Below are 20,466 nucleotides of genomic sequence, written 5' to 3' on the forward strand. Positions count from 1 at the left end.
CATAAATAAATAAAAAATAAAAAATAAACTGGAGAAATGTTTAATATTGCATTTGTTTTAAAACAATAAACATATTACCCTGTTTTATAGATTTAAAAACTATTATTTTCTCCCCCAAAAAAGTAGTATTTTAGAAAAGTGCCATCATTTTCCATTTCTGCAAATCTCTATATGTTTAGCTTAGTAGAGAGCAACTGGATTCTTTTTTTTTTTTTTTAAGATTTTATTTATTCATGAGAGACATGGAGAGAGAGGGAGAGAAGCAGAGATACAGGCAGAGGGAGAAGCAGGCTCCATGCAGGGAGCCCGACGTGGGACTCGATCCCGGGACTCCAGGATCGCTCCTTGGGCCGAAGACAGGCACTAAACCACTGAGCCACCCAGGGATCCCCGAGCAACTGGATTCTCATATATGAGAAGCTGCATTACATCTGGTCGAAGTGTGTATAGAAAATACAGCCTCACAGATATATGTCATTAGAAGAAGGACCTCACGGAACTACTGAGAAAATCATGGAAATTCCATGGGATTCTGGACATTCTGAAAACTATTGCCTTACTCTTTATATGACCGTTCCTCCTACCATACCAGATAATCAGATGGCACCTGATATTTTAGGTTGCACATTTACCTGATACATGACAAAAATACTACTGTTCTACAGGTTTAGAAATCTTATTAACTTCTCTAACATCAAAGAAGTCAACAAGTCTAATAGACAAGGAAGAAGGCATTAGACATTTTTTTAATGTAGGAATAATACTTTATGTACACAACCAAGTATTTCTTAAATAAGACTTAACCCTATGATAAAAAGGTTCTCAACTGTTCAACTACTTTAGGTTGAACCAAAATCTTTATGCAATGTTCTACAGTCAAAATGCCTAACTGAAAAACCATAGGCTACAGGGATTACAGTCTCTTATCTGAAGGGGTCAGAGTATAATAAATTCTTGCCTCCAGTATACACCATCTCCTTTCTGTTCTTGGATAAAGCCTTCTAACCCTAGTAATTGATCTGTTTTTTCTTCAGACACAAGGAAAATAGCTATTCAGAAAAAAGGTTAAAGACCTCCCATCTTAACTAAGGCACCCTCTTTAAGTCAGCACCATCTCTTGCAATGTTTCAGGACTACTCCCTTGGGAGATAGAACAGTCCCATGATATTCTACTACAAAAAGGTGTATCATCAGGGCAGAACAGAACCGCTTTCCAAATCCCATGGTACTTTTTAACTCCTTTTATAGACCAGACTGATATCCAGTTAAAGAGCCACAATTTAGCTCAGTTTCTAACATGTGTGGGCTTGAGACCAAGTTTGGCACTTCTTTTGCTCATCACAATTTTACAGCTGGATAAAAACCACAGATACATTGCAACACATTACCCCTACTGCTAAGAAATCAGAAAATATTTCGGTATTGGTCACAGAATAATCAAGAGTATAATATACTTCTGTATTCAATTTTTGGAACTCATATTAAGCAATCTAGTTGATAATCCACTATTTGAATAAAAGAGATTTCTAAAACCTAGACTACAATGTTGAAGATGAAGGAAAAATTGTAAGATGAATTAAGATTCTTTCCCATCAGAAAATTCTACAAAGTGTTCATTGTCTGGACAGCCTAAATTCATTTAGCTTGTCCATTTGTTCAACACATAATCTACTGAGTACTTATTCAATAGAGACTTTCTTGATACTCTCTTCAATTCAACTTCTAACGATATCTAAGTTAGAAAGAATCTTAAAAGACCAGGTTAGAGAACCCTGGTATCTCAGTCAGTTGGGTGTCCAGCTCTTGATTTTGGCTCAGGTCATGATCTCAGTGTCCTGGGATTAGCCCCATATCAGGTTCCACACTCAGTGGGGAGTCTGCTTGAGGGTTCTCTCTCCCTCTGCCCCTCCCTCTGCTCACGCACAATAAATAAATAAATAGGCCAAGTTGTATAGCCACCCCCTCCCAATTTTGAATGACTTTTACACCATCTACATGAAGTTGCCTGCTCATCATTGGTGAGGGCTGTCAGTACTTTTCCGGTTTTCTTCTTTATATTTCCATATGGTCTATGCTATGCCTTCCATAAGGAAAACAAATTCATTCTCTTTAATATAAAAGGTAAAGGCAAAGCAGGAAAAGGACTGAGAGCAATTCTGTTAATTATCCGTCAACATTACATCATTATCACCCAGCAGCAGTGGTACATACTAACCAGCCAGATACTGTGCTTAGAGATCACATGCATTATCTCATTCCGTCTCCCCACAAAATACTCTAAAATAATACTCACATTTATCCCATTTTTCACATAAGAAAATGGGTGGGTCAAAGGAACTTGCTCAAGGACACAAGGTTAAGCTCAAGACCATCTGATCAGAGTTCAGGTCTTATTCAACCACCATCCCTAACCTTCGTTAAACCAGCCAGCCACAGACTAGCAACCTGCTTTTACCATACTTAATATTTTATCCAAACTTCAACACATTCTGTGCTTTAACCATTTTGATTTTCCTCTTAGAAAATAATCTTTACTCATGATTATTTGGGCCACCTTTCAATCATGCCCTCTTTCCATCCCTCTAACCTCAAAATTAATTTCATATGTTCTGCAACCTGATCCCTGAAAAAAACGATCTTGATAGGACAGGAAAACCAAGAGACACCTGGGTGGCTCAGCGGTTGAGCATCTGCCTTTTTTTTTTTTTTTTAAGATTTATTTATTTATTTATTTATGAGAGAGAGAGAGAGAGAGAGAGAGGTGCAGAGACACAGGAGAGAGAAGCAGGCTCCATGCCAGAAGCCCGATGTGGGACTCAATCCCGGGACTCCAGGATCGCGCCCTGGGCCAAAGGCAGGCGCTAAACCGCTGAACCACCCAGGGATCCCCGAGCATCTGCCTTTGGTCCAGAGGTGATCCTGGTCCCTGGATCAAGTCCCACATCAGGCTCCCTGCGAGGAGCCTGCTTCTCCCTCCGCCTATATCTCTGCCTCTCTCTGTGTGTCTCTCATGAATAAATAAATTAGATCTTTAAGAAAAGGGGGGGGGGGTGCGGAAGGAAAACCAAGCCACTCTGATATTGTTCATCAAGTGGTTTCTACCTCCCATCCCTCATCCCACTCCGTGGTCCTCTTGTAGCTCATATCTCAAAATAAAAAGAGGAATTAGTGTAAGTTGGGTACATTTGGGGAAAAGATCTATAAGACAAATTCTAAGATATAAAACTTTGAGGGAAGGTATCCTTAAAACAACCACCCCCAAGGAGGACAAAAATCATCCATTATATATCAACAATTCTCTTCCTTCTATGCTCAACAAGCAGAGAGAGAACCCCAGGGCAGCTTGCTCCAAACTCCAGCTACCTGGGCCTGTGGCATGGGTGAAAAGAGACAGGAGCTGTCAGTTACAGCTTGGGGGAAGAAAAGGCTAAACCAAAGCCATCATACCATATAAGTCAGGGTCTTTTCTCCAGTTCACAAATGACCTGTGAAATATTTTTAACACCACACTGTGTCTGAACTGGCAATGTGTAAGTTGCCAGGACTTGGTTTTATATAGACTTCACTGCTGCTGGAGGGTTTCTGGAGGGGTGTTACTTTCAGAATATTAGCATGTAATTTGATCTTCCGCGATAGATGAATACAAATAGCTTCTTGGACAAGTCCTATAGAACTGAAACCCAGCCCCTGGATCAGTTCATCCTGTAGTTAGAGGAAATAATTACAGATTATTTCAGGAAAGAAAGGGTTTTGACTGAAAGAGTTACACTACAAACATTCCAGCTGTGACAGATGGACCCAAGATAAGGCCTGGAAAGGAGGGGAAAAGAACAATATAATCTGTAAGGGGTGGGGGTAGAGGGGACATGAGGCTTAATTGAATGAAAACAAGTGAAAGGTTTAATTTAGGCTAGTATGTAAGAACCAAAGAACCCCCGGTACATTTATTTTAATTGTTGTATACAGGACAAAACTGACTTTACCGCACCCCTATGGATAACAACTAAGCAAAGCTTCTGAGATTCTGATGTTTTGATCACCCACTGCATTGCATGCTTTACTATCTAAAGACTAGGTTTTATTTCAACATGCTTGACTAGATGGAAACTGTCCCTCATTTTCCACTTCTTTCCCTCTGTATCAAATAGCCATGCCTCTCCTGCTTTGTTTCAACTGATAGGACCCCATCATCTCCCAGCTGTTTTGTTATATTCTCCTCAGAAACTCAGGGCTCATGCCTCTCCCTCCAGTTCACAAAGTGTGGCTGGAACAGTATTTTTGTTTTAGCCTAGTGATAGGAAGGACCCTGGTATTCCCCACCCCCATAACTCATGGATGCCTAACTACGGAGTCCATCTAAGATCCCACTGCCTCCCTAAGTCTTCAGGCAATGGCAGCCTTGGCCCTGTCTTCTCCTTTCTAACTATGCCCGAGGTTTCCCCTTTCACTTATAGTGCAGAACTTCCTACCCCTCCCGTTACCAGACGAATGATGTTTCAGGCTCCTACATCGGACACAACGGTCTCAATTCTAAGACCAGTATGATTAACCTATAGTAATTAAAAGGTGGGAGGCAGTGGGGGCAGGGGGATGTAAAATAAAAAAGATGTCAGCACCAGGAAGGTATCTCTCTCTCTCCTTCTCTCTTTTTTGTTTGTTAATTTTGTTAATGGGAGAAAGTAGAGCATACTTCTGTGGAAGTATTAAAAAAAAAAAAAAAGCCCACCCTTTGTACACTAGCTTGACCAAAGCCTTCCTTCGCATCCACACTACCTACACACTCAAGCCCATTCCTGTCTCAGACTTCCCCATCCCTACCCTGCATTATATTACCCTGACGTATCTTCCTCATAGCACTTAACGCCATAAAATTTGTTGCTGATTTATTAGTTCATTGATTTTTATTGTTTCCCCCTCTCCCACTCCTCCATCCCCACACATCAAAATATAAGCAGCACGAAAGTAAAAATTCTTCCTAGCTCGTGGCTACCTCGCCATGTCTGGCACATACTAGGCTCTCCACATAAACTAAAACACATTAACTTCTTAGTCTATGCTCCCCTTGGGTTTAGGTAGGGAGAAGGAGGTGAGGTTTAAGGAACTGTATACAGGCTGGCAAGGAAATGACTGGGGAAGGGGAGTGCTCCTCATCATCAACTTAATATAGTAGCAACCAGGTATTTGAGATAAATTAAAAGATATCATTTGTAACTTGGATTTCAGTTTTCAAGGGTGTCATCCAAGAGAAGCCGCCAAACCAAAAGACGGCTGGCAGACTCCGGGTATACCAGACAACTCCCTGGTGGACAATATCCCATTTGGAAAGGACTGCTTGGATCTCTAGTTGCAGACACCAGCTGATATGCCCAGAGCCATCCCCAGTGACCTCTGAGACAGCTTCTGTAGCTTGAAAATACATCTTCTACAAGTCAGAAATTGACATATTATCTCCTCCTCCAACCCCCAGTCTTCTAACAGTTATTGATGCTATTTGGAAAGCCATGCTTCCATGCCTATTAATAACCTTCAGAAAGAACCCCAAGGAAGTGTCAAGAGAAAAACAGATCTGGCTGGTGGAAGCCAAAGATTCAATCAGAGTTACAATTAGCAATTAATATATTTGAACAAAAAGAAAGTTGTAACATCTTCTGTATCATATGTTATCTGTCCAGGAGGCTTAAAACAAAACATTTCGCCAATGAATTCAAGAAACGTTCAACCAAGAACACTGGTCTTTACAGAGAGGAACACTTTTAAGAGGCCCCTTTATCTATTTAAATAGACCAGCACCAGCTACTAACTTTATCTACACATCAGTGATCCCAGGGAATTTTGCCTACAAGGTGGGTATCATTAAACCTCTATAGTTATTTATTTACCCCTTTATAAAGTTTCTTCAGGTGACACCTCAAGGAGCCCCGATATCAATCTCCTCTAAAATAACGGAGTAACGAATTAACTCTTTCCAAAGACTTTTCTCGGTGGTCGGTCTTTCTCCTCCCTCCTTCCCGACTAGATTAATGGAAGTGATTAATGGAATTCTCTCACAATTTCGCTTGAAATATGCTTTTGCCAGTCGAGCAGCTAGAGCAGAATCAGATAATTGTGGTATGACTCAACAAATGCACAGCTGTTCATTTAAATATATCCATCAAAAGTATAAATATGATCATGAGAAAGAAAATGAACTGTGTACACAGGGTCAGTGTACAAGTTGAAAGAGTTAGCACCGAAGTAACCACAAGAGAAAACACGGGGAAGGGGAGACGGAGCTAGGAAGGACTCCACAAACTGGCTAGAAAAAGACCAGAAAAACCAATGTAACTGAAAAACCACTCACCCAACCCAAACACTCACTGGCCTAAATAAGAAATTAATGGCAAATTAAAAGTAAAAATAAGTGTGCTCTACTCTGCGGGGAGAAAGAAATGGAATCTAGGAGAGCCTACAAGGCAGAAATGAAGAACCCAATCTGGTATTAAAAACAAAACAGGGATCCCTGGGTGGCGCAGCGGTTTGGCGCCTGCCTTTGGCCCAGGGCGCGATCCTGGAGACCCGGGATCGAATCCCACGTCGGGCTCCTGGTGCATGGAGCCTGCTTCTCCCTCTGCCTGTGTCTCTGCGCCTCTCTCTCTCTCTGTGTGACTATCATAAATAAATAAAAATTAAAAAAAAAAAAAAAAAAAAAAAAACAAAGGCGTTAAGGCCGAGGAAAACAGGAGGAACAGGATTCTCACCTCAGTCCTCTCTCCACAACCTCCAAAGACTGATTATGAAATCCTGCAATGTGGGAATCCCTCCAATAGTCCCAAAGCAAGTAACTGAAAAATACTGCCCCAGACCAGGCAACATTTTTGAGAGGCTCTGTGTACATGAGGGGGCCCCCTGAACACAAGGGAAAGGAAACCAAGAGGAGGAAAACAGAGGATGTGAAGAGGAGCCAAGGGAGCACTGATAAAGAGAAAAAAGTGCCTCGGGGGCCCTGAAGACCTTTTTCCTTCCTTGTTCCTCAGGGATGGGTCCCAAAGGCCCATCAGAACTTGAGAAGCAAAGGCATTGAAAAGACATGGGTGCCTCTCCTCTTTTAATACGTAATTCAAGATAACAACAAATGAGTATCTAATAATCCATGATGATGATTTCCAAGCTTTCCCTGAACTATCAAAAATCAAGTTCTTGCCAAAAAATAATCTCTCCGGGAGTGGGGGGCCCATGCTTAGCCTGACTACTCAGTCATCTTGCCGGAGAACCATTCACGGTCTCCATATTTACAGGCAAACCCCTCTCATATTCTATAAGCGACAGCTATTACAACAACCGCCCTGCCTCCTGCCTCAGCCCCTAGTCCTCCCACAGCTACCCTCCTTCCAGAAAACGTTCTGGAAAGAGCAATCTAGAGAGCTCCTTCCACATCCTCCCTCTCCTCCATCCAGTCCATCACCAAATACCTCTTTGTAACCCCACCTTATCCTTCGGGTCTATAAGGGAGCTTCTTCAAAATATGGATTCTCAAGCTTCAACCCCAGAGATTTTGATTCGGTTGACCTGAGAGGAGGCCTAGGAACCCCCGAGCCCACAGCAATTCAGGTGGTGCTGAGGATGCCGAGGGCGGGCTCACTTGCCCATTCTGCAGCGTGGTGTGCAGGAGCCCTTCTGTTCCCAGGCTCCTCCCTGGCTAGGATGCAGAGGCTCTCCTCTCTCTGGATCTTTACTTTTATGGTTTGGACTTTCTCAGTTTCCTTAGATGGGGTTTTCCCCTTCTGCCACCCATCCCTTAAATCTTAGTTTTCCTCAGGGCCTCACATCTCAGCTCCCTCTTCTCATTCAAGATGGTACCCAACTCCTTAGCTTCAAGGCCGCTGAGCAGAGACTTGAATTATCACGTGGAGAATGGAATCACCTGTTCTTTACTCATATCGACCCCTCCTCCACGCCACTGAATCCTGATGACAGTCTCCAACCGTATGTCCTTGTCTTTTCACTGTTTAAAAAATTAATTTAAAAAAAACTGTATTATGTATATTTCAAATTACATAGAAACTGAAAACTATTAAAAACCCTATTTTTGACCTCCCAGTTTTAATTATAAGCACCATCCCACTACCCAGTTTCAAAAATAAGCCATCTTATTTCCTCTAGTCTGCCCATTTTCTTCCTGAGGTATTTTAATGAGAATCCCAGATGTCACATCATTTCACCCACAAAATTCTCTCACGAATAAAGACTTTTTCTAAATACAACTATAAAATCAACATCTCACCTAACAAAATTAAAAGTATTCCTCCTCCAAATATCATCTAAAAGCTAATCAGTGTTTAAATTTGCCCAATTTTCAACTATAAACATCCCCCGCACCCCCCCCCAACACCCGCCCAAAAAAAATTGCAGGGAGAATGGGAACAGCATACCAATAAGAAGTTGTTTTCATTGCTTTTCAGTTATTATAACGAGTGGTTCAGTGTTAGGATTGTGGCAGTATTGAGAATACTCTGTGTATAATGTGGCAGAAAGCAAACGAGTTACTGTGGTACATTCAAATTCTATCATCTCCTGCTGTTCCGGAGAACCACAATGTTCCATGTGAAATAAAGGTAATATAGAAAAGGTTAAGTAAGAACCTTAGCAACAGAATTTGAATTGGAAGTATCAGTATGAATTCATGAAGTATTTTATATGTAGTTATCCTCTGTCCACTAAAAGGCCTAGAAACAATGACCTACCCAGGAACAAGTATTCTTGGTGCCCAGAGAGTGGTGTTAAAACACTGCTTCTCACTAAAAGAAAAAGAATAAGCTGAATTGAACTATGAGGTTGCAATCACCAAGTCCAGCCAGTAGGAAATTAGAGGTCACATGGATGGGTTCTTCAACAGATAAACCTTAAGGAAAGGAAAGGGGTTGCAGGGGGAACCTGAGGTTTAAGAGGCTTAAAAAAACATAAAAAGATGTGCAAGACTAAAGTACAGTGGCTAGGTATGCACACATGGGTGATAAAACCATAAAGAAAGGCAACAGAGCAATTACGACGAAAATCAAGAAAGCAGTGACTTCTGGAGGGGGAGAGAGGCTATGTCTGGCATGGGACATGCCAGCGGCTCGAGGGAGACTGCTAATACTCTGTCTCCTGATCTGTGGGGTAGTCACAAAAAATATTCATCCTATAATAATTAAATTATGTATGCTTTGTATGGACATCTGTGTCTGTGTCTTATTTTACAATATAAAGATAAAAAGAAGATAAAAACAGAATGTGTGCTGTTAAAAAAAAAGGTGCAGACTAACATTCGCTCACACACACACACACACACACACACAGGAAGTAACAACAGCACTGCATATAATGTATATACGCAAAAATCTGCCCAGATTTATGTCACAAATAAGTTTTTGTAATAAACTTCTGAAATATCGACTATTTTTTATCTCCAAAGGAGAACTGTTTTTTCAAGTTCCAAGTTTATCCATTTTTAATAGAGAAATAGGCATCAGTTACCTAGTCATAATTGGAAATCAAGTATTAAATAAAATTAACACAATATCTCATAAGTTGGTGCTTTTTCTCTTACTTCAAATACATAAGTTTGATGGGTCAAGAATATAGAAAGATTGTAGAGTCCAGATAATGTTTCCCAAACACTGCATAACATTATCATCAAACAAGAAAAATTAACATCACAAAGATGTGAGCACTCGAAAAGTATCTATACGTATAACACAACCCCAATCATAATATTAGCAGGCTTTCTTCTTAGAGAAGAGGGGGTGGTGACTAGATAGGAGTATTTTAAAGTTCATATGTTTTTTAAAAACCTCACACATGAAAACAGACCTGAGTATTCTTTAAAATGGAACTTTAAAATTCTGTTAAAGGAAACAAAATATGAAAATTTTGCAAAATGGAACTATCCCCATCACAAGGAAAAACACAAATAAGCTCCAAGGGTTAAAAAAAACTGTGATCCTGGCACACACTTGGGCAGAGAGATCAATGAAACTAAATGGATATCCCAGAAATAGACCAAAGTGTCTACAAGAATGTATATATAATACAAAAGAAATCAAAGGAGAAAAGCTGGGACTACTCAGTAAAATTGGAATAACTAGCCAATGTGACAGAGACCACTAATTTTCCACTAAATATTCCTTCTTGGCTGCTTCTTGGGTGCATGCTGACCTGCAGAGATTGCACTCCCCACTCTCCCTTGCAGCTAGATGTGCCCCCAAGACTAAGTTCCCACCAGTGGAAGTAGAAGTGGTGTGTGTGCAACTTCTGATCACCTACCCTGGACTTTCTCCTTTGTCCTTCCCACTGAGGGAGCCCAGATATGTTGCAAACCATCTATGACCATGCAGATAACTACAGTGACAAGCGAACAGAAGGAACATGAGTCTCAATGCCTAGTGGAAATGGGAGGTTCTGCTGACCTGGTTTGCTCACATGGGGACAGTTAAGTGAGAAAAAAATCAACTTCTATGTTCTTTGAACCACAGCATATCCCTTGGTTACAGCCACTCAGCATTATCCTAATTAACAGAGCACCTAGAGAAAAATTAAGTTGGATTCATACCTAACATTCCGGATGGATCAAAGATTTAAACCTAAAAACCAAACCACACGACATACAAGGAACCGTGAGATAGGTTTTTTAGCTTAGAAATGGAAAAGGTCTTTTAACTGTGATACAAAATCCTGAAGCCACAGAAAGTTTATCTATTTAGCTCTACAAATCCTTTTGAACATCTGTTATTGACTGTCTCTTCCACTACAATGTAAGCTCCATGGAACAAGAATTAGGATGGGTTTTCTTCACTGTTAAATATACTGCTACCTAGAACAAGTGCCTAATACGTAAGAGGCATTCAGTAAGTATCTATTGAATGAACTGGTAAATTTAAGTATATAAATTTTAAAATAATCTGCACAGCAAAATAATATTTTTGTACAAATGATAACATATAAATATCACTTATCATATTCAATTTTATTAATGCATAGGAGCCTCCTTTGAACTGATAATAGAAAGATCAATAACCCAATGGGAAAAGAGCCAAAGGACACAAACACAGGGGGAACACAACAGGAAATACAAATGGTCTTTAAAATTATGAAAAGAGGGACGCCTAGGTGGCTCTGCGGTTGAGCGTCTGCCTTCAGCCCAGGGTGTGATCCTGGGTCCAGGATCGAGTCCCAAATCGGGCTCCCTGCAAGGAGCCTGCCTCTCTCTCTGACTTCCTCTCTCTCTCATGAATAAATAAATAAATCTTTAAAATAAAATAAAACTATGAAAAGATTCTCAATGTCAATGAAAATAAAAACGCAAACTAAAGCTACATTAAACCGTCATTTCTCACCTATCGATTTGGCAAAGAAAAACACCTTGACAATCACCCTGTGATCAGCAAGGGTATGAAGAAGCAGCGTTCTCATCCACTGCTGTTGAAATCTAAAACTTCACAAACTCAATGAACTGAGTAAGTTGTCAATAAATTTCTACCAAATTTAAAATGTGTGCACCTTTTGATATACAGCAATTCTACTATTAGAAAAGGATCCTACAAATATGCTCATGAACATGTTTGAAACACTATTTGTACAAGTTTATATTCCCTAGAGCCTTGTTCATAATAATAAACAATAGACTAGAAGTGATCTAGACCGCCACCAACATGGCACTGGGTTAAATAAATTACAGCAAATGTCCACCGTGGGATAATAGGCATCCACTAAAAAAGAATGCAGTATTAATATGGAAGATCTTCCAAGAAATATTTTCTCAGTGAAAAAAAGGTACAAAACAGTATAAATTGTTATCATCTGGGTTATAACACACACATCCACACACACACACACACACGAAACTGCAATAATCTATAGGTTATGTGCTGATATAATATATATGCCCTGAAACCTCTGAAAGAATACACAAAAAATTAGTAACAACAGTTGCCTCTAGGAAAAACAACTGGGCACTTGGGAGATGGGAAGGACTAAAACTTATTTTTTCGCTCTTTCGTAGCTTTTTAATCTTACAAACACTGCTTATATCACCTTCCTAAAAATAAATATTTTATAAAGGAACAACAATACAAATATTCATCCCCAATCCCAGATATCTGAAAACTTCTCTGGCGATTCTCACTGTCACACACACTAGGGAACCACTGACTGAACAATTTTAACCCTGTTTCATAATTAAGAATTGCAGGGTTAGCAATTAACAAACCCCATCATCTCCTCCTCCATCAAACAAATACATATGCAAAAAAAGTCAGTCTCTTAACTCCATCCCTGTTATTCATTACTTCCTCTTAAAGCTAATTCAACCTCATGCCACCTTAAATGGGCATGAAAATCTCTCAAAATTCTCCAGGGATGGTAAGCCAGAACCAACAACTATACTAATATATTAACACAGCCTAGTGCCAAAGAAGTTCCTTCCAGACACCCAGAAGATGAAAATTTGACATAACTGACACCTCGGCAAGAGCCCAAAGCTGTGCATCATCTGCCTTGGAAATAGAAACTCACATCATTAAGCTAAAAAGTTCCAACGTCAACAGTCGTGGCTTTTGTTTTCTCCCTAATGGGAAAGGTCTCCCCCCTTGAATCCCCCTTTAAATTATAGGCTAACCCCTCACTTGAGGACTGGTTATTATGTTACAGCCTTATAAAGAACACTAAGCAGTCATTATTCAGACTGAGATTCTGCTTAAAAGGGAAAATGTCCGCAACTTATCAAATGGAAGGAAAAAGTAAGCCATAAAACAAAATGTGTACTCACGGTCTTCAATTTTTAAACATAATGAATATATATATTTTATTTGCAATACGGTAAGATTTGTAGGTGGAAAGTATGTGTTCCAAATTATTAGTTGTGTGTCAAAGACCAAAGGCAGGGAGGAAATACCGTTTATGTCTGTACTTTATACTGTTTTGTACTATTTGAAATTAAATAATCAAGGGGCACCTGGGTGGCTCAGCCCGTTAACCCCTATAGCCTGGGGTTGTGATCTCAGGGTCCTGCCATCAAGCCTGCTTCACGCTCAGTCTGGACTCTGCTTCTCTCCCTCTGCCCCTGCCCCTGCTCCAGCTTGTTCGCTCTCTCTAGCTCGTTCTCTCTCTTTCAGAAATAAATAAAATCTTTGAAGGAAAAAAAGAAAAAAGAAAAGTGGCTCTATAGGGGGGAAAAGAATAGCAAAAGTATTTTACACTTAGGGAAATATTTATAGTATTTGAATAAACTGGTCAATGGTAAAGAATAACTAAGCAGCTCCACCCAAAAAAAAAAAAAAAGAGAGAGAGAGAGAGAGAGAGTGAGTGAAAGAAGAGGGGGAAGAGAGAGAGAGGGAGGGAGAGAGAGAGGGAGGGAGAGAGAGAGGGAGAGAGAGAAGCCCACCTCCAAGGCAATGCAAGACCTAAAAACACTCAGGCCAGGGTCCTACCCTTCTCATACTGGATTCGTATAAACCAACAAAATCATCACTGTGGCTAAGAATTTACCGTGTAGATTTGATCTCTGCCAAAGAGCATTAAAAGAGGTGATTTGTTGCAACGGCTCTGGGGCCGCAGTGGCAGCTGCTCGGGCGCGGGCAGGCTGACTCAGCTCCCTTGGGCCTGGCGCCGCATCATGCCTTCCCACGGCGGGTCCCGGCTCCCGCAGGCCGAGGTCACGGGTCCCGGGCACGGAGACGGGGGGCTGGGAGGCTGGCAGGCGCTCCGGGAACCAGGAGAAGCTCTCCAGCAGTTCTGCTCGCAGGCGGCTCAGGGCTGCAGAGGGGAAGAAGGAGGAAAACCAGCTAAGAAGAAAATTCTGCAGGTGTGAATGGGCTGGAGCCACTGGACAACTGGGGCCACAAAACTGATGCCAATCTGCCACTGAAGCGAATATGGAAGGGTTGACAAACAATGACATGTGGTACATTGAGGTCACAGATCCATGCTGGCCTTCAAATACTTTTCTATGGGGCACCTGGGTGGCTCAGCAGTTGAGTGCCTGCCTTTGGCCCAGGGCAGGATCCTGGAGTCCCAGGATGGAGTCACACATGGGGCTCCCCGCAGGGAGCCTGCTTCTCCCTCTGCCTGTGTCTCTGCCTCTCTCTGTGTGTTTCTCATGAATAAATAAATAAATAAAATCTTTAAAATATTTTTTTTCTAAATGACACACAACTCAGTAAGCTCTGCAGTTGGTAAATTTCAAAAGCAAGTTCCTTCAAAGCTATATACCACGGACTCCAGCCAATTACAAAAACAACCCCAAAACAGGCTTTGCATATATTAATTATATATACTTGGTTAAAAACAGAATAGTCCAACAGTACACAAGTATAGAACGAAAGTCTCTCTCCAGAACCTCCCCCACCCCTCCTCCTCCTAGAGACAACCCCTTGTACCAGAGGAACCAGTTTCTTGTGTATCCCACCCAGAAATGATCTGGTTTAGGTCCACTTTCAACCATCATTCTCAGTTGTAGATAGAACTAGTTCAAAGGCTCATAAAACAATGGTGGGGAAGGAGCACCAAGCGGAAGGGAAGGGGCCCTAGATAACTAACAAAAAAACAAAAAGCCACCCCAGCTCCCCTTTCCTTTAGGAAGACTTTAAAAACACCGACATTTGCCAAAGGAAGAGGAAATTTTTATTAGAATCAAACTTTTCCACTCAAATAAATCAACGAAACACTGAAGAACTTACTCCGTTCAAAAAGCAGCACTTTTTTTAACCTCGAGGAACATTTTGCCAAGAAAACGTTCATGTAAATACATTTAAGCAGAAAACAAACCCAACAACAACATCCCTAAATAATTATTTGGAAGAAAAATCACAACCCTGACATTCAAGGGTAATGCTTCATAAATAATATTAAACCTTTCCTTGCTTCAGTTTAAATGAAGGCTCGTAATCAATTTGAAAAGACAGTCTAGACATGTAAAAGGTACACTAAAAATAAGACAATAATATCCCTATCCCTCCTCCTACAAAAAAGGTCAACCAGAAATTTCACATTTGCAGCAATTGTTTAGTGAAATTAGAGAGGAATAATCCACTTCTAGAGTGGACATCCTTAAAAACAAACTCGTTAACTAATACGCAGCATCTACGACCTTGAGTTTCAGAATGGACTGCTGGAATCCTGGTATTCTCTGAGATGCTGGGGCCAGACCCACTGGGTGGCTTCACACTGAAGCTGCCTTCCCCTTTGCCACAAACCATGTTTTATCAGGGGACCACTGTGAAGCTGTCCTGCCTCGGGCTTACCATGTCTTTAAGTTACAGGTACTCGTTGGGAGGGAGCTTTAGATCGTATGGAAATAAGGAAACACTGGTGCATATTTTTCTGATTCTTTCAAAAAAAAAGAATCATCAGAAAAACTGTCAGAGTTTGACTACTTAATTACAAAGGTGCTTGTATTTCCTTTCCAACTTCCAGCCCTACCTATTACCTTCACTGCGTGGAATTCCTTCAACCCATGCTCTCCTGCCTCTCTGTTTAGCCTTCTCTCTAACGATCCTTATATTTTCCAGATCTTTCCATTCTGACTCCTCTGGTATTTATATTCTATATGACTCAACCTGGCACTTAATCCTCTGTCTTGAACTAGACAAAATTGGTTTGTCTCAAAACCAATTTAAAACTAGGAAAGAATCACATACTATCCTTCTGCTGTATCATTTCTTCCCAGTACCTAACATATAGCTGGTGCTCTCGAGTTACTGGATAAAACTCAAGTCTTCAAATTAGACATAATTTAATATTTGTTTTGGAATTCATCAGGTTCTCAAATAACCCATGGATTGAAGTCAAAACTGTGGTGTACTACGAGGAAGAACAGGTTGGCAAAAAAGGAGCCAAAGTGGAAAGCGAATTCCAGATACTTAACTCTTCAAATGTTCTACACAGGACACCCATCTCCCCACAAATACACTTCATGCCAATAGCCAAGCTTGGCAGATCCTGAAAGGTAGTGGAAAGCGGTTATGTTCAAAACCCCAAGAATGGTTAAAAAAATTAAAAAACAAACCAAAACAAAAGAGACGTGTGCCAATTAAAATCAGTGCTGTAAAATAAATATCTATGTAGCAAACTCCAGCATTTAGTCACAAAACTTTCATTGAGCTGAGTTTTTTTCTAAAATCTTAGCCGACTCCTTTGTTTGGCTTATTGTATTGAGGTTTGATTATTGGCAGCAAATCACGCTGTACAAAAATCTGACCCTTCATAAAGGTTACAGGCACATTCCTCTGAAGTGGTGGAGAGTAAGGGTAAGGAAGAGCGAAAAAGAGGAAAAAAAAATAGTTCTTACTCCAAGTGTAGGTTTAACATGGCAGTATGGTTTTCTTTAATCCAATTTAAAAGAACGTGCATAGTTTCTTAAAAGCTATTGTAATATGATGGGACCTGAGTACCAGGCAAGCATAAAAGGTACTTAAAATCAAACAAGTTCTTGGCAGTCAACATAGCAGCTAAGCAACAGGAAGAAAAAAAAAATTCAGGGCAAGTTTTCTCAACTATTTAATTATAACTGCATCCTTGGCCTCTAGAAATTGTAGCTTCCAACTACTGCAAACTTCAAGACAGCACCCTTTGTATGGAGACGGATGGATGTTCATTACACTTATTGTAGCCATCATTTTACAAGATACACAAATATGGAATCATTGTGTTGTATACCTGAAACTAAGATATCGTTATATGCTGATTATACTTCAAGAAAAAAAGAAAAAAACCTCATCCCATATCTTCCCTGTTTATCCACCCAGCCGCATAACCCAAATAAACCATGGTGAATCTTGCTGTAAAATTACTGCAATTACTTTAAGAAGCAGCATATGGTTGCAAGAACATGGACTTAGGAAAGAGCCAAACCCAGTTTTTCAACCTACTTAATATGATCTTCCACATATCACTGAACCTCTGTGAGTCTGTTTCCTTTCCCATGAATTAGGGTATAAGTGCCTTCCACCTTTGATGGTTACTAACAATGCCAGCTATCATTCAGTGAGCCTTTAGTTCCTGAACTGTGCTAACCACAAACTTGCATCATTTGATTCAATCCTAAGAGCACAAAAATTGAGAGGAAGGTACAATTATTCCCATTTGAAAGATAAGAAAACAATGTTAGAGAGATGACGTAACACTGCCCAAGATCACACTTTTTTAATAAGCGGAAAAAACAAGAATCAATTCAAGTTTTGCTGACTCCAAAATCTATGTTCTTAATTGCCAATAAGTAAAATTGCATCTTGACAGTTTGTAAGAACTGAACTCAACGCTCATAGTAAATATTCTTAGTTCCCTTTCCTGTTTTCTACTTCTCAGAATAATAGGAGTGCAAAAGCACTGTGGGAGGAAAAGCATAAAGCACGCCAATCCCAAACAATAACACAAATCATCTACAAATCACACTACAAATGTCCTCTTGTTCTGGCTCTAAAATAATATTCGCTATGACAAGCAAATAAATGTCGAGTATCCTTGAAGAATAACCTATTCCAGACACTCGAATATGTGAGAAAGGCAGGTATGATAGTTTAGTAATTCTGGAGAAAGGCAATGGGGATATCAGCTGGTTCCCAAGATCCCCAATCTCCCAGTGGAACAAAACTAGGCCACACGCCCCAGACAACTGATAAACTCGGGGGACACCGTGGAGCAGAAAAAACAGGGAAAGCCATACAAAGCTGAGAAAAAGATAAATGGTGACAAAACCGAGAAGTAGGGAGGAGCATGGAGATACAGCAGATCCCCTTCTCTGGGGGGTTTCCAAGTTCTCAAACAGATATTAATCTTTGGATTTAGGGATGAGAGATGTGAATTTCCAGGAATTTCTCCAGAATTCTCCCAATTATAGCTATTCTTAAAATACTTCCAAATATTCTTTACTCCCTCTTATGAGGATATCTTTTTTAAAATGTCACATAAGTAAGAAATAATGGTATTTACAAAGAATTGTAGCCTATAACAAATACTCAAACGCTAGAAAATGCCAGTGAACATTATTGGGTAGTATGCCAAGAGCTGGCCAAATCCAGCCCGCAGTCTGTTTTGGTAAATAAATGTTTTATTGGAACACAGCCCCACTTGTTCATTTTACGTATAGTCCATGGCTGCTTTCACGCTAAAACAGCAGAGCCGATGGCTTTGTCAGAGTCCATATGCCTTGCAAAGCCTAAAATATTTACTATCTGGCCCTTCAGAGAAAAAGTTTGTTGACCCTTGCAATAACTTGCATTTGAATCTTATGAGGAGGGTTTTAACAGCACTGCATAAAATCACATGTTGAAATTGCCATTTTATAGACTTCTCCTGCTTCAGAAACGTATTTCTTGGAATACCACGCGCAGGCTTTGTATACAATATGCTATGTATATAAACTTATTTTATTTGCAAGGATGACTCACCAGTAGCAGCAGACAGGGCCACAAACACATATTTATAACATAGCAACAGCTACACGCAATCACAACCAATTCTTTCCTCTGTACGCCGACCCAGTCCTGGCTCTGGGAAATGTCATTCTTAGCCTCCACTCCACAGGCTAGGGTGCAACTTGACATCCGCGGATTCCTTCTATCTACCCAGTGTTCATGGTTTCATTCTCACAGGAGAAGTCCACACATTTTCCCATTTACCTGATTTCTTGACCGATTGCTTTGGGGATCTGGAAAGACACAAATTTCCCAAGAAATCCTGGGCAGGAACCCTGCCATGGAAATAACTATTCTCTTCAAGTGTATAGACAGACACTGAGTAGAGATCAACCCCCCTGGCCTTGTAAGGAACAGAAGAAAAAGAGTTGAGGACAGGAGGCAGAAAGTGGGAAAAACAAAGTCTTCAGGATGTTTTCAGGCAAAGATTAAGGTCTGTCTCAAAGTCTGGAGAGAAAAGCAACCAAAGTGGAGATAAGATGAGGATGAAAATTCCTAATGCTATGGCCTCAGTGATAGGTTTAAGGCCCAAATATCAAAGCACCTTTCTCCTTCCAGAATTTAAGTGCTAATTTGGCTGAGATGAGAGATATTCACTGTGAATTATGACAGGAGTGAGTGTAATGAAGCACCAAACTATTCCTGAATATAACCTGCTTATAGTTTATAGTCTCAAACACCCTCATCTGAAGTGCCTGGATGGCCCACCAAAATCCCATTTATCCATCTGTCCAGCCAAAGATTCATTTATTTGTGCCACGAATACAAAGCATAAGGACCAAGGGTAAAACGCAAGGGAACAAAAGCCGTGGTATGCAGCAGCACCAAAAGGGTTCCAGGCTTAAATCAAAGGGTCCTGGGTCGAATCCCAGCCCTGCCAATCATGTAATCTTGGGCCAACTGTCTGAGCCTCAGTCTCTCACAGGCAAAATGGCCATCATGACTTCCTTGCAGAGTTGCCACATGTGAAGTCCACAGCATATGGTGGGTGCTAATAAATGGTAGCTATTATCATAAACAATATTAATGGAGCAGGTATAAGAAGAGGAGACAGTGATGAAGACAGAGAATCACACGGGTTGACATTATGTCGAGTCATTTGAAAATGTTATAATTTGACCATTTTTACTCATAAAAATAGCAATTTTTAAATAAATATTATAAAGGGCTCTGTAAGGAAGCCTGAAAGGAGACAGCATGAAAGACTAATACCCCATCCTCATTCCCCAACTGGTGGCAGCTTAGAAGAAATCCAGACACCAGATGGGAAGGCTGCAGACTAAAATAGAATACCCCTTAGTCAACTCCTCACTAGAGAGGAGGTGTGACTTCAGGGAAGAGAAGAGTCAACAAAAGACAGACAAACACACACACCTCACTCCTAGGTAGCCCACGTAACTCTCTGCTTCTCTCTTTCCTTCGCCGTTTCTGCCCTGTCCTTTCCTTTCATTACTGCTGTCCCGAGGCAAAGCCCAGTGGTGTCTTATTAACTAGTTTGGGAAGGAAATGGCATTTCTGCTCAGCTGATGTTACCAATTACACAGCAAGCCTTTGGTAGGCCTTGTAGGGCAGCTGGTAGCTCAATAAAGAAATCCAATGGATTTGGGGTGCCTGGCTGGCTCAGTCAGTTAAATAGCCGACTCTTGATTTCAGCTCAGGTCTTGATCTCACAGTCGAGAGATTGAGCCCATGCTGGATGTGGAGCCTACAAAAAAAAAAAAAAAAAAAGAAAGAAAGAAAAAAGAAATCCAATGGATCTGTTGCATTTTCCCTGTTATTTTTAATATCTTCCCTAATTAACCACAGGTGTTAATTTTTTCAAGTCCTGTTAACCCTCACCCAGCTAATGAGTCTGTGGTTGATCAATGTCATCATGTCAGTTCCTGGATGAGATCCGAGTTTCAAGCCACCCCACTCGCCCAAACCCAAGTAGCTCTATTCCAGCTATCTCTAAATCTCCAAAGGGTTCTAGGTGAGAAATCAGAACACCTAGTGTACAGAGGGATGAATAACAGAAAGAGGTAAGAATGGAGGAACATGT

At 40.6% G+C, this 20,466-nt stretch overlaps 1 protein-coding gene across 4 annotated transcripts in view; it reads right to left on the reverse strand.

The window, feature by feature from the left end:
• Positions 1–20,466, reverse strand: part of ACVR1 (activin A receptor type 1) — a 126,526-nt gene that overhangs the window by 61,460 nt on the left and 44,600 nt on the right. Inside the window, exons 2-4 of one of the 4 annotated variants that reach the window (XM_025471145.3) lie at positions 19,800–20,130; positions 13,501–13,767; positions 7,901–7,981 (exon numbers count right to left, since the gene is read on the reverse strand). The gene's annotated coding sequence lies outside the window, so the exon portion shown is untranslated. The remainder of the gene's footprint in view (positions 1–7,900; positions 7,982–13,500; positions 13,768–19,799; positions 20,131–20,466) is intronic. The other 3 variants (XM_049106069.1, XM_049106068.1, XM_025471144.3) reach the window with 3 other exon arrangements.

The sequence above is a fragment of the Canis lupus genome, chromosome 36 (assembly GCF_003254725.2).
Source record: "Canis lupus dingo isolate Sandy chromosome 36, ASM325472v2, whole genome shotgun sequence".
Lineage (NCBI taxonomy): Eukaryota > Metazoa > Chordata > Mammalia > Carnivora > Canidae > Canis > Canis lupus.